The sequence below is a fragment of the Leopardus geoffroyi genome, chromosome B2 (assembly GCF_018350155.1).
Source record: "Leopardus geoffroyi isolate Oge1 chromosome B2, O.geoffroyi_Oge1_pat1.0, whole genome shotgun sequence".
NCBI classification, from domain to species: Eukaryota; Metazoa; Chordata; class Mammalia; order Carnivora; family Felidae; genus Leopardus; species Leopardus geoffroyi.
Window position 1 is genome coordinate 136,732,726 of NC_059332.1, and position 14,979 is coordinate 136,747,704.

A 14,979-nucleotide genomic window follows, 5' to 3' on the forward strand; every position below is an offset into this window, starting at 1 on the left:
AGTGCCTAACCCATTACTCACTTTCCATCTCTATATTGAGTTTATCACCGCTTGATGTTTTCCTGTTTATTTATTTATGGGTTCATTGTCTGCTGTCTGCACTGGGTATGGGCTTTGCTGGGGAAGGACCCCTTACATTTTGTCATGATGACTTTCTTCTACACACGGTGGAAAAACAGCGAAGTGTTTGTCAAATGAATGAATAAATATTTCTCTAATATATGAGAAAAATGGGAAGCAAGTGTAGGTGAAGAGGACATCTTTTGAAGTAGAGAGAGAGGAAGTTGAGGAAATGGAGCCATATTACCTTTCTTTGTCTCTAATCATGAAGTAAAATAATACGTAGAAAAGAGGGGGGTGAGACTGAGGCTCCAAGCTCAGAATAGATCTCAGAAGAATATCTTAAGGAATCAAGAGGTTATGGAGTGATTCATGGAGAGAAAGTTATGGGACAGCTATGTGCCCAGCAGGTGGAGAAGAAAGTTCTTGGAGAGGAGGACTGGGAACTCCCAGTTCTAAATGGGTGAGCAGGAGTTAGAAGTTCCTGCTCTTGATGATAGCTATTTTCTTTTTGCTTTTTGTTCTCTCTTTTATTTTTGTAGTTTTCTTGGCCTAATTGAAGTAACAACGATGGTTAACACTTTTGAGCATCTACCATGTGTTTGACATGTTGGTAAATCTTTGCATGCATGCATTTCTTGCTCATTTCATTAACACAGGAAACCCTGAAGTGGGTGCCGTGATTATTCCCATTTTATGGCTGAGAAAATTGAGGCTTACAGTGGTTAAATAGCTCGTCAGTGGGAATGCCAGGAACCAATCCCAGGCCTGACTCCAGCACGTACTGTCTTAACCACTCTGCTCTACCAACTATCTGCACTTTTCAAACACTGGTCAGGGCAGGGTTTCCAAGGCTGCTGCTCACACAGGCCTGGCTTCTAGCTTCATTGTTGGTTTGGACCCACAAAAGTAAATGTGCAAAGGAAGAGGGGTTGTTTTCTGGCTCTAGTCTCACCAGACCTTCTGCCCCTGGACAAGGGAGAACCTGACCAGGGCACTTAGGGAATGAAGGTTTTCTCATATCAGTCTTTCTTTTATGTGTTACATAGGACTCAGCTGCGATCCCATTAGGTCATAGACTTCTTTTCAAGGACAGCACTCTATAACCTTTCCCATGACTGCTCTATGATAATCGATCTACTCCCCTTTCCTACAATTGCCTGGGTCAATTTAAGTAATTTAAATTTTTCTGGGGAGATTTGCCAGTAGGTTTTTGATTGCCTTATGTTTGCATGTGGAATTCTTTTAAGTGTGACTGTTTTTTTCACTCTTAGTTTTGATATTTTCATTGTTTTATTTCTGTTGTTTTTTTTTTAAATATGAAATTTATTGTCAAATTGGTTTCCATACAACACCCAGTGCTCATCCCAACAGGTGCCCTCCTCAATACCCATCACCCACCCTCCCCCCCACCCCCATAAACCCTCAGTTCTCAGTTTTTAAGAGTCTCTTATGTTAAGAGTGTCTTATGTTTGCTCCCTCCCTCTCTAACCATTTTTTTTCCTTCTCCTCTCCCATGGTCTTCTGTTAAGTTTCTCAGGATTCACAAAGGAGTGAAAACATATGGAATCTGTCCTTCTCTGTATGACTTATTTCACTTAGCCTAACACTCTTCAGTTCTATCCACGTTGCTACAAAAGGCCATATTTCATTCTTTCTCATTGCCACGTAGTATTCCATTGTGTATATAAACCACAATTTCTTTATCCATTCGTCAGTTGATGGACATTAAGGCTCTTTCCATAATTTAGTTATTGTTGAGAGTGCTGCTATAAACATTGGGGGTACATGTGCCCCTATGCATCAGTACTCCTGTATCCCTTGGGTAAATTCCTAGCAGTGCTACTGCTGGGTCATAGGGTAGGTCTATTTTTAATTTTTTGAGGAACCTCCACACTGTTTTCCAGAGTGGCTGCACCAGTTTGCATTCCCACCAACAGTGCAAGAGGGTTCCCATTTCTCCACATCCTCTCCAGCATCTATAGTCTCCTGATTTGTTCATTTTGGCCACTCTGACTGGCATGAGGTGATATCTGAGTGTGGTTTTGATTTGTATTTCCCTGATGAGGAGTGACGTTGAGCATCTTTTCATGTGCCTGTTGGCCATCTGGATGTCTTCTTTACAGAAGTGTCTATTCATGTTCTCTGCCCATTTCTTCACTGGATTATTTGTTTTTCGGGTGTGGAGTTTGGTGAGCTCTTTATAGATTTTGGATACTAGCCTTTTATCCGATATGTCATTTGCGAATATCTTTTCCCATTCCGTTGGTTGCCTTTTAGTTTTGTTGATTGTTTCCTTTGCTGTGCAGAAGATTTTATCTTCATAAGGTCCCGATAGTTGATTTTTGCTTTTAATTCCCTTGCCTTTGGAGATGTGTCAAGTAAGAAATTGCTGCCGCTGAGGTCAGAGAGGTTTTTCCCCTGCTTTCTCCTCTAGGGTTTTGATGGTTTCCTGTCTCACATTCAGGTCCTTTATCCATTTTGAGTTTGTTTTTGTGAATGGTGCAAGAAAGTGGTCTAGTTTTATCCTTCTGCATGTTGCTGTCCAGTTCTCCCAGCACCATTTGTTAAAGAGACTGTCTTTTTTCCATTGGATATTCTTTCCTGCTTTGTCAAAGATTAGTTGGCCATACTTTTGTGGGTCTAGTTCTGGGGTTTTTATTCTATTCCATTGGTCTATGTGTCTGTTTTTGTGCCAATACCATGCTGTCTAGATGATTACAGCTTTGTAGTAGAGGCTAAAGTCTGGGATTGTGATACCTCCTGCTTTGGTCTTCTTCTTAAAAATTACATTGGCTATTCGGGGCCTTTTGTGGTTCCATACAAATTTTAGGATTGCTTGTTCCCACTTTGAGAAGAATGCTGGTGGAATTTTAATTGGGATTGCATTGAATGTGTAGATAGCTTTGGGTAGTATTGACATTTTAACAATATTTATTCTTCCAGTCCATGAGCACGGAATGTTTTTCCATTTCTTTATATCTTCTTCCATTTCCTTCATAAGCTTTCTATAGTTTTCAGCATACAGTTCTTCTACATCTTTGGTTAGGTTTTTTCCTAGGTATTTTATGCTTCTTGGTGCAATTGTGAATGGGATCAGTTTCTTTATTTGTCTTTCTGTTGCTTTATTATTAGTGTATAAGAATGCAACTGATTTCTGTACATTGATTTTGTATCCTGTGACTTTGCTGAATTCATGTATCAGTTCTAGCAGACTTTTGGTGGAGTCTATCGGGTTTTCCATGTATAATATCATGTCATCTGCAAAAAGTGAAAGCTTAATTTCATCTTTGCCTATTTTGATGCCTTTGATTTCCTTTTGTGGTCTGATTGCTGATGCTAGAACTTCCAACACTATGTTAAACAACAGCGGTGAGAGTGGGCATCCCTGTCGTGTTCCTGATCTCAGGGAGAAAGCTCTCAGTTTTTCCCCATTGAGGATACTAGCTGTGGGCTTTTCATAAATGGCTTTTATGATGTTTAAGTATGTTCCTTCTATCCCGACTTTCTCGAGGGTTTTTATTAAGAAAGGATGCTGAATTTTGTCAAATGCTTTTTCTGCATCGATTGACAGGATCATATCGTTCTTATCTTTTCTTTTATTAATGTGATGTATCACATTGATTGATTTGCAAATATTGAACCAGCCCTGCATCCCAGGAATGAATCCCACTTGATCGTGGTGAATAATTCTTTTCATATGCTGTCGAATTTGATTTGCTAGTATCTTGTTGAGAATTTTTGCATCCATGTTCATCAGGGATATTGGCCTGTAATTCTCCTTTTTGGTAAGGTCTCTGTCTCGTTTGGAAATCAAGGTAATGCTGGCTTCATAGAATGAGTCCAGAAGTTTTCCTTCCCTTTCTATTTTTTGGAACAGCTTGAGAAGGATAGAGAAGGATAGGTATTATTTCTGCCTTAAATGTCTTGTAGAATTCCCCAGGGAAGCATCTGGTCCAGGACTCTTATTTGCTGGGAAATTTTTGATAACTGATTCAATATCTTCGCTGGTTATGGATCTGTTCAAGCTTTCTAATTTCTTCCTGTTTGAGTTTTGGAAGTGGGTGGGTTTAGGAATTTGTCCATTTCTTCCAGGTTGTCCAGTTTGTTGGCATATAATTTTTCATAGTATTCCCTGATTATTGCTTGTATTTCTGAGGGATTGGTTGTAATAATTCCATTTTCATTCGTGATTTTATCTATTTGGGTCATCTCCCTTTTCTTTTTGAGAAAGAGGCTAGAGGTTTGTCAATTTTGTTTATTTTTTCAAAAACCAACTCTTGGTTTCATTGATCTGCTCTACAGTTTTTTTAGAATTCATATTGTTTATTTCTGCTCTGATCTTTATTATCTCTCTTCTTGCTGGGTTTGGGGTGTCTTTGCTGTTCTGCTTCTATTTCCTTTAGGTGTGCTGTTAGATTTTGTATTTGGGATTTTTCTTGTTTCTTGAGATAGGTCTGGATTGCAATGTATTTTCCTCTCAGGACTGCCTTTGCTGCATCCCAAAGCATTTGAATTGTTGTATTTTCATTTTCATTTGTTTCCATATATTTTTAAATTTCTTCTCTAATTGCCTGGTTGACCCATTCATTCTTTAGTAGGGTGTTCTTTAACCTCCATGCTTTTGGAGGTTTTCCAGACTTTTTCCTGTGTTTGATTTCAAGCTTCATCGCATTGTGGTCTGAAAGTATGCATGGTATGTTCTCACTTCTTGTATACTTATGAAGGGCTGCTTTGTGACCCAGTATGTGATCTATCTTGGAGAAGGTTCCATGTGCACTCGAGAAGAAAGTATATTCTGTTGCTTTGGGATGCAGAGTTCTAAATATATCTGTCAAGTCCATCTGATCCAGTGTATCATTCAGGGCCCTTGTTTCTTTATTGATCCTGTGTCTAGATGATCTACCCAGTGTTGTAACTGGAGTATTAAAGTTCCCTGCAATTACCACATTCTTATCAATAAGGTTGCTTATGTTTGTGATTAATTGTTTTATATATTTGGGGGCTCCCGTATTCGGCGCATAGACATTTATAATTGTTAGCTCTTCCTGATGGATAGACAGTGTAATTATTATAGAATGCCCTTCTTCATCTCTTGTTACAGCCTTTAATTTAAAGTCTAGTTTGTCTGATATAAGTATGGCTACTTCAGCTTTCTTTTGACTTCCGGTAGTATGATAGATAGTTCTCTATCCCCTCACTTTCAATCTGAAGGTGTCTTCAGGTCTAAAATGAGTCTCTTGTAGACAGCAAATAGATGGGTCTTGTTTTTTTTTTTTTTTTTATCCATTCTGATACCCTATGTCTTTTGGTTGGAGCATTTAGTCCATTTACATTCAGTGTTATTATTGAAAGATATGGGTTTAGAGTCATTGTGATGTCTGTAGGTTTCATGCTTGTAGTGATGTCTCTGGTACCTTGTCTCACAGGATCCCCCTTAGGATCTCTTGTAGGGCTGGTTTAGTGGTGATGAATTCCTTCAGTTTTTGTTTTTTGGGGAAGACCTTTATCTCTCCTTCTATTCTAAATGACAGACTTGCTGGATAAAGGATTCTCGGCTGCATATTTTTTCTGTTCATCACATTGAAGATTTCCTGCCATTCCTTTCTGGCCTGCCAAGTTTCAGTAGACAGATCCGTCACAAGTCTTATTGGTCTCCCTTTATATGTTAGAGCATGTTTATCCCTAGCTGCTTTCAGAATTCTGTCTTTATCCTTGTATTTTGCCAGTTTCACTATGATATGTCATGCAGAAGATCGATTCAAGTTATGTCTGAAGGGAGTTCACTGTGCCTCTTGGATTTCAATGCCTTTTTCCTTTCCCAGTTCAGGGAAGTTCTCAGCTATGATTTCTTCAAGTACACCTTCAGCACCTTTCCCTCTTCCTCCTCTGGAATCCCAATTATGCGTGTATTATATCGTTTAATTATGTCACTTAGTTCTCTAATTCTCCCCTCATACTCCTGGATTTTTTTATCTTTTTCTCAGCTTCCTCTTTTTCCATAGTTTTATCTTCTACTTCACCTATTCTCTCCTCTGCCTCTTCAATCCGAACTGTGGTCACCTCCATTTTATTTTGCAACTCATTTAGAGCATTTTTTAGCTCCTCATGACTATTTCTTAGTCCCTTGATCTCTGTAGTAATAGATTCTCTTCTGTCCTCTATACTTTTTTCAAGCCCAGCGATTAGTTTTATGACTATTATTTTAAATTCATTTTCTGCTGTATTGCTTAAATCGTTTTTGATCAGTTCGTTAGCTGCCGCTACTTCCTGGAGTTTCTTTTGAGGAGAATTCTGCCGTTTCGTCATTTTGAATAGTCCCTGGGGTGGCATGGAACTGCAGGGCTCTTCCCCTGTGCTGTCTGGGGTGATTTGCATTGGTGGGCAGGGCCGCAGTCAGACCTGATGTCTGCCCCCAGCCCACCGCTGGGGCCACAGTCAGACTGGTGTGTACCTTATCTTCCCCTCTCCCAGGGGCAGGACTTACTGTGGAGTGGTGTGGCCTCTGTCTGGGCTACTTGCACACTGCCAGTCTTGTGGTGCTACTTCGATGGGATCTGGGGTATTAGCCGGGGTGGATCTGCAAGGTGCACAGGGGCGGGAGGGGCAGGCTCAGCTCGCTTTGCCTTTGGTGGTCTGCTTCGGGAGGGGCCCTGAGGCACCGGGAGGGAGGCAGGCAGACCCGTCGGAAGGATGGATCCGCAGAAGCACAGCGTTGGGTGTTTGCGTGGTGCAAGCAAGTTTGTGACGGGAACTGGTTCCCTTTGGGATTTTGGCTGGGGGATGGGCGAGGGAGATGGTGCTTCCCAGCACCTTTTTTCCCTGCCATGCCGAGCTCTGTCCTCCGGGCCTCAACAACTCTCCTTCCCGTTGTCCTTTAGCCCTCCCGCTCTCTGAGCAGAGCTGTTGACTTATAACAGTCCAGATGTTAAGTCCCACTGGCTGTCAGAACACACTCCTTCCAGCCCCTCCACTTTTGCAAGCCAGACTCGGGGGCTCTGCCACCCTGCTTCCCTCCCGCCAGTCCGGGGAGCGCGCACCACCTCTCCGCCCTTCCTACCCTCTTCCGTGGGCCTCTCGTCTATGCTTGGCTCTGGAGAGTCCGTTCTGCTAGTCTTCTGGTGGTTTTCTGGGTAAATTAGGCAGATGTGGCTGGAATCTAAGTGATCAGCAGGACGCGGTGAGCCCAGCGTCCTCCTTTGCCACCATGTTCCTCTGTCTCTGTTGGGTTTTTAAGTTTATTTTATTGGCCTTTTCAGAGAATCTGCTTTCAGATTATTCTTTCTATTTTTTTTGTTTTCGTTTTTTTTTATTTTTAAATTTTATTTAAATCCAAGTTAGTTAACATATAGTGTAATAATGATTTCAGGAGTAGAATTTGATGATTCATCACTTACATATAACTCCCAGTGCTTATCCCAACAAGTGTCCTCTTTAATGCCCATCACCCATTTAGCCCAATCCCAACCCAACACCCCTCCAGCAACCCTCAGTTTGTTCTCTGTAATTAAGAGTTTCTTATAGTTTACCTCCCTCTCTCTTTTTATCTTCTTTTTCTTTCCCTTCACCTATGATCATATGTTTTGTTTCTTAAATTCCACATATGGGGGGCGCCTGGGTGGCGCAGTCGGTTAAGCGTCCGACTTCAGCCAGGACACGATCTCGCGGTCCGTGAGTTCGAGCCCCGCGTCAGGCTCTGGGCTGATGGCTCAGAGCCTGGAGCCTGTTTCCGATTCTGTGTCTCCCTCTCTCTCTGCCCCTCCCCCGTTCATGCTCTGTCTCTCTCTGTCCCAAAAATAAATAAACGTTGAAAAAAAAAAATTCCACATATGAGTGAAATCATATGATATTTATGTTTCTCTGACTGAATTATTTTGCTTAGTGTAATACACTCCAGTTCCATCCGCATTGTTGCAAATGGCAAGATTTCGTTCTTTTTGATCACTGAGTAATATTCCATTGTTTGTATATGTGTGTGTGTGTGTGTGTGTGTGTGTGCACACCACATCTTCTTTCTCCTTATTCTTGTGTTAGTTGGTGGACATTTGGGCTCTTTCCATAATTTGGCTATTGTTGATAATGCTGCTATAAACATTGGGGGGCATGTGCCCCTTTGAATCAGCATTTTTGTGTCCTTTGGATAAATACCTAGTTGTGCAATTGCTGGGTTGCAGGGTATTTCTATTTTTACTTTTTTTTTAAATTTTATTTTTTATTTTTTAAAATTTACATCCAAATTAGTTAGCATCTAGTGCAACAATGATTTCAGGAGTAGATTCCTTAGTGCCCCTGACCCATTTAGCCCATCCCCCCTCCCACAACCCCTCCAGTAACCCTCAGTTTGTTCTCCATATTTATGAGTCTCTTCTGTTTTGTCCCTCTCCCTGTTTTTATAGTATTTTTGTTTCCCTTCCCTTATGTTCATCTGTTTTGTCTCTTGAAGTCCTCGTATGAGTGAAGTCATATGATTTTTGTCTTTCTCTGACTGAATAATTTCACTTAGCATAATACCCTCCAGTTCTATCCACATAGTTGCAAATGGCAAGATTTCATTCTTTTTGATTGCCGAGTAATACTCCAGTGTGTGTGTGTGTGTGTGTGCGTGTGTGTGTGTGTGTGTATGCCACATCTTCTTTATTCATTCATCCATCGATGGACATTTGGGCTCTTTCCATACTTTGGCTATTGTCGATAGTGCTGCTATAAACATGGGGGTGCATGTGTCCCTTTGAAACAGCACACCTGTATCCCGTGGATAAATGCCTAGTAGTGCAATTGCTGGGTCGTAGGGTAGTTCTATTTTTAGTTTTTTGAGGCAACTCTGTACTGTTTTCCAGAGTGGCTGCACCAGTTTCCATTCCCACCAGCAGTGCAAAAGGGTTCCCCTTTTTTCCACATCCTTGCCAACATCTGTTGTTGCCTGAGTTGTTAATCTTAGCCATTTGGACAGGTGTGAGGTGGTATCTCATGGTGGTTTTGATTTGTATTTCCCTGATGATGAGTGATGTGGAGCATCTTTTCATGTGTCTGTTAGTCATCTGGAGGTCTTCTTTTGAAAAGTGTCTGTTCATGTCTTTTGCCCATTTGTTCACTGCAAAAATTCTCAACAAGATATTAGCAAACCGAATCCAACAATACATTAAAAGGATTATTCACTATGGTCAAGTCAGATTTATTCCTGGGCTGCAGGGCTGGTTCAGTATCCACAAATCAACCAATGTATACATCGCCTTAATAAAAGAAAGGGTAAAAACCACATGATCCTCTCAATAGATGTTGTTAGCTTTGGGTTCTAATTTTTCCTATTTTTTGGATTTACTTTGCTAATTTCCTATTTCTTAAAATGATTATTAAACCACACACACATATATATAATATATATATAACTATATCTGTGTAATTATATCTATAATCATATACTATTATATATAAATATATATTATATTACATATAATTATTTTATATATACAATAAAACCTTGGATTGTAACTTGTTCTGTGAGTGTTCTGCAAGACAAGCAAACATTTCTAATAAATTTTAATTTGATAAACAAGCGATGTCTTGCAATGCAAGTGGTATGTAACACCAAATGTCACATGATCACAACTGAGTCAATGGTTCTTGAAATTCACTTTGATATACAAGTGCTTTGGATTATAAGCATGTTTCCAGAATGAATTATGCCCACAAACCAAGGTTTTACTGTAATATATCGTGATACACAATATATTATAACACATAATGTATTGTAATATATTATTCTATGTAACATATATAAAATTATATGTATAATATTATATAATTTATATGATATGTGTATTATAGACTGTTTTATACTATTATATGTCATATACATAATATATATCTATATACTTATCTATATAGATATCATTATAATTACATGTATATATGATATTTTATATAAAACTTCACTTAAGTCAGTTTCTTTTGTGACCCCTAGATTTTGGTCTGAAGCGTCTTTTTCATTGCCTTCAAAACAGTTTGAATAGAACCTTTGATTTCTTCAATTTTAAAGGTTAGTTAAGTATATATACCCTACTTTTCATGTGAAGAGTGTTTACCTCTTTTTATTGAGCTTTTATTAAATTATTATCAGATCTTTTGTCAGGTAAACCTATATTTATTTTGAAAAATTCTAAACATATTCTTTGTGCCCAAATTCATGATCATATTTTGATGATGAAGTTAGTGGCTTCAGGTACTGGAATTTATTGTAACAAGTTTCTGAATTACTTCAAAAACCAAGTGTTTCTTCCACCTCTGCTTTCTTCCTCCCACCTCCTTTATTATTACTACTCTAGGAAATTTGGAATAGAAGGCAAGAAATAAATTATTTTTTCTTCTGTAACTCTTATAAGGATACTTTAATTGGTTGCTTCTGCTACTTTTTAAAAAATATAATTTATTGTCAAATTGGCTTACATACAACACCCAGTGCTCATCCCAACAAGTGCCCTCCTCAATGCCCATCACCCACTTTCCCCTCTCCTGCCATCCACCCTCAGTTTGTTCTCTGTATTTACGAGTCTCTTGTGGTTTGCCTCCCTCCCTCTCTGTTTGTAACTATTTTTTTCCCCTTCTCTTCCCCCATGGACTTCTGTTAAGTTTCTCAAGATCCACATGAGTGAAAACATGTAATATCTGTCTTTCTCTTACGGATTTATTTTACTCAGCATAGTACCTTCCAATTCCATCCATTTTGCTACAAAAGGCATGATTTCATTCTTTCTCATTTCCAAGTAGTATCCCATTGTATATATAAACCACATCTTCTTTATCCATTCATCAGTTGATGGACATTTGGGCCCTTTCCATAATTTGGCTATTGTTGAAAGCGCTGCTATAAACATTGGGGTACATGTGCCCCTAGGCATCAGCACTCCTGTATCCCTTGGGTAAACTCCTAGTTGTGCTATTGCTGCATCATAGGGTAGTTCTATTTTTAATTTTTTGAGGAACCTCCAGACTGTTTTCCAGAGCGGCTGCACCAGTTTGCATTCCCACCAACAGCGCAAGAGGGTTCCCATAGAAATAAATTAATGTTACATAAATGGCTGCTTTTTGGAATAACTCTACATTTATATAGTGTGTCCTAGTGACTTTTTAGAAAGCCGTCATTTTAGGCTGGACCTTTCAGAATGCTTGCCACACTACTACTGTTCTTCTGCACTTACCTTAAAAAATAAAATGCTTTCCTTAAAGTAGCTCATTTACCCATTCACATAACTCCTTACCCACAAGCATAACTTGGCTATTAAAAATGAAGAATTTTTTGGAACCCACACATTAAGTCAGGCTACAGTGAAACAAAATTAGCAACACTCGAGTTGTTGCCAGAAATCAGGTGAAGCTGCGTTGGATTTAAGGGCTAGTTTGTCAGATTACCATCTGTGGATGCTGCCATGGACCAGGTGGGGGCAGCAGAGAGCTGCCTCCCCTGGGATCCCAGGGTACAGGTGGAGGTGGCAATGAGTTAGGGAGTAGAGTCAAGGTTCTAAGGCTCTGTATTTGAGAGAAAGGGAGCAAAGCAAGAGTGTTAGAACTATCACAAAGATCAGAATGCAAGGGAAGCAAGGATTGAAGTAGGACTGATGTAAGTCCAAGAGCTGGGTGGCAAAAGCAAAGTGAGCAGGAGAAACAGGAAGGCCAGTATGGGTGGGTAGACAGGAGGAACCAGGAAGAAGGCAGCCTGCCTCTCGAGCATTTCTCCCAGTGCCCTCCCAGCAGAGTGGCCAGGGTCCTGCTTGGTCCTGCTTGGTCTTCCAAGGGCAGTGGTTCTTACTGAATAGAGATATGGGAGGTGTCAACCCTGTATCTCCTTTGAGCTGACAATGTAATTAAAGTTCTTATTTTATGAACAAGTATTGAAACAAGTTGAGAAAACTCGGGATGATTTGGTGGTGATCAGGGTGTGGTGATGCAATTTGGCCTGGGCTCTTCCTTCTGGTTGCTCCAAAGAACTGAAGCCCTCAGCATCCTCCTGTCCATCTTTTAGAAGATTTCTCGCAACCGCCCAGGAAGTACACTTCAATACTCCTGTTTACTTACTGGTCTACTCCACTTGAAACATCATGCTCTCCCCGTGTGGTCTTGTCATAATTATCTTCAGAAATGGTGCTAATTAACAGGGCCAACGCATGGGCACCATGCCCTTCCCTGCTTTGGCATCCTCACACACTGCATTTAGCATTCCTTGTGGGAAGGCATTCTGGAGATGTCTTATCTGTACCCTCTCCATCTACCCCTTACCACTCAAGTAAGCTGCCTCACCAGAGAATCCGTCATCCAATAAACAACACTACCAAGTCCTAGCAGATGGCTGCTTATCTCAAGACACAGATAGTCACCAAAATCCTAGCAGTGAAAAGAGTTTTCTATAGTCCCTTAGAGCTAATTATAACAGAGTTGGAATCATGGAAGGCAATTTGGAAATGGAGGCCGAGCATGGAGAAAGAAAGACAAAGGCAGAATACAAGACAGTTCTTATGAAGGAAGGAGAATTTGGGTTAGGCTGTAGATGTAAAACTGTACTTGAGAGAATGGATGGGCATTTTCTGGGTAGTGAGACACCAACAAACAAAGACAGGCACTTACTCTTAGCTGTGCCAGAGACAGCCTGGCTGCCACTTTATCCCTCAGAGTAGTTAACCTTTTCCTGTCTTTATCTCCCTCTTTGTAAAATGGACACTCAAGTGCCTGCCGACAATGTTTCCAAAAACTTTCCTTAAGGTAAGATAGAGACTGTTATCGACAGCCCAGTGGTTCTCTGAGTGAGGGTGACTGTGCAAACAGAACATTCCATTAATGAAGTTCAGGGTGTCCAGTTTTTCTTTCAAGGGTAAACACATGCCCAGTGGTATTGACTCATTTTGCATTGTTCTGTCGCATTGTTTGTAAATCTTTTTAATTATTACCCTGTATTTGTTCTCTATTGTTTGAAAGATGCTTTTCAAAGCTGGATATAGAACTTCAGTCCCTGCTGGTTTTGTTCTTTTCCACTTGGCAAAGGTTGATTGATTTTATTTTTCTTTTGGCCTGTGTCTCTTGGTGGCTTGAAATGAGCGTGGCTTTTTTGTTTTGTTTTGTTTATTCCTTTACCCACACTGTCAACAACAGAACCACTCTGGGAATGGGGTGCACACAGTAATTTCTGCAGCAGGGTTTCCAAAGGGAGGAGGGCTTGGTGTAAATTTGGAATATTGTATTGTTTTAGCTTTATTTTCTCAGATGCTACAACTGTTTCTTGGGAGTTATTCTTTTTCACAAATGAACATTCACTTATTCTCTCAAGTGGTACTCTAAGCCATGTTAAACCTGTTAACAAATCAATGTAAAATGTTAAAGCAAATGGGGGCTCCTGGGTGGCTCAGTTGATTAAGCGTCCGACTTCAGCTCAGGTCATGATCTCATGGCTCTTGAGTTCGAGCCCCGCCTCAGGCTCTGTGCTGATGGCTCAGAGCCTGGAGCCTGCTTTGGATTCTCTGTCTCCCTCTCTCTCTGCCCCTCCTGCACTTGCACGCTGTCTCTCCTTCTCTTTCAAAAACAAATAAACAATAAAAAATGTTAAGGCAAATGTAATGAAATGGTATATAGAAATGGTAAATTGGGGAACTGGCTCTGTTGTGGCCTGGTTGGATTATACATGTGTGAGGTACATGAATAGGCTTGAATAGGACAGATTTATAGAAATGGAGAGGAAAGATCTGTCCTTCTTAACTCTCACTGCACATTAGAATCACTTGGGGATTAAAAAAAAATGATGCTCGGGTCTCTCCCCTGAAATCAGAATGTCTTAGGGTGTGATTTAGGCACAGGCATTTGTGTGTTTGTGTGTGTGTGTGTGTGTGTGTGTGTGTTTTAGAGAGAGAGAGAGAGAGGGTGCAAGTGAGCAAGGGAGAGATAGAGAGAGAGAGAGAAGCAGGGCTCATGCAAAGTGGGACTCATGCTTCACCCAATGTGGGACTCGAACTCATGAACTTGAGATCATGACCTGAGCCAAAGTCAGATGCTTACGACTGAGTCAGTGAGGCACCCTAGGCACAGACATTTGTAAAGACTCCTCAGTTGACAGCCAGGATTGAGAACTACTGATGACCAATAGAAAACCACCTCTCAGAAGTGTCTCCAGGCCGGAGGTCTTCGCCTTGTACCAGGTACCTGTCTGGGCCAACATACACTTGTGGATTTTACCTAGCTCTGAACAGACCTCCTCTTCTGGCACTGCTCCTGTGCTATCTGGCTCTTCCTGAACTTTCAAAATTTCAGTTGACCTCTTGGAGCACTTAGGATACGGTGAAAATGATGCATCAAATAATATTGGTGGCCTTTATTGAAACTGTAATGGAGGAGCACGTGGGTGGCTCAGTCGGTGAAGTGTTCGACTCTTGGTCTCAGCTCAGGTCTTGATCTCAGGTTCATGAGTTAAAGTCCCATGTTGGGCTCCATGCTGGGCATGTGAAGTCTACTTAAAAAATAAAGGTCCTGATCCAAATGTGGAAAGACTGTTTTTTGAACGTGGATTGTATGTATATTTTGTACATTAAAGACAACGCCTTCGGTCTGTCTTCTCCCGTGCAATTTAAAAGATGCCACATGTCCCAAATGTGAACTGCTTCCTTCCCTTGATGTGGCCTAGAAGTCCCCTATTTAAAAGAACTCATGTTAGCTTGGAAAGGCAATTTATAGACATCTAGACCCATTAATTTAGTTTCTATCTGTTAGTCTGTTATACCCAAAGAAGAGCTCTCTGAGAGAATGGGACTCAGAAAAGGTAAATGTGTTTGGGGTAAAGTGGGAGGTAAGAGCCAGGAGCAGGGCAAGCAAAACCCAGCGAAGCCAGATCACAGGGGCATAGACAACCTGAGAATAGGGAGGGCAGGGTCTCTAAGAGGCTGACCG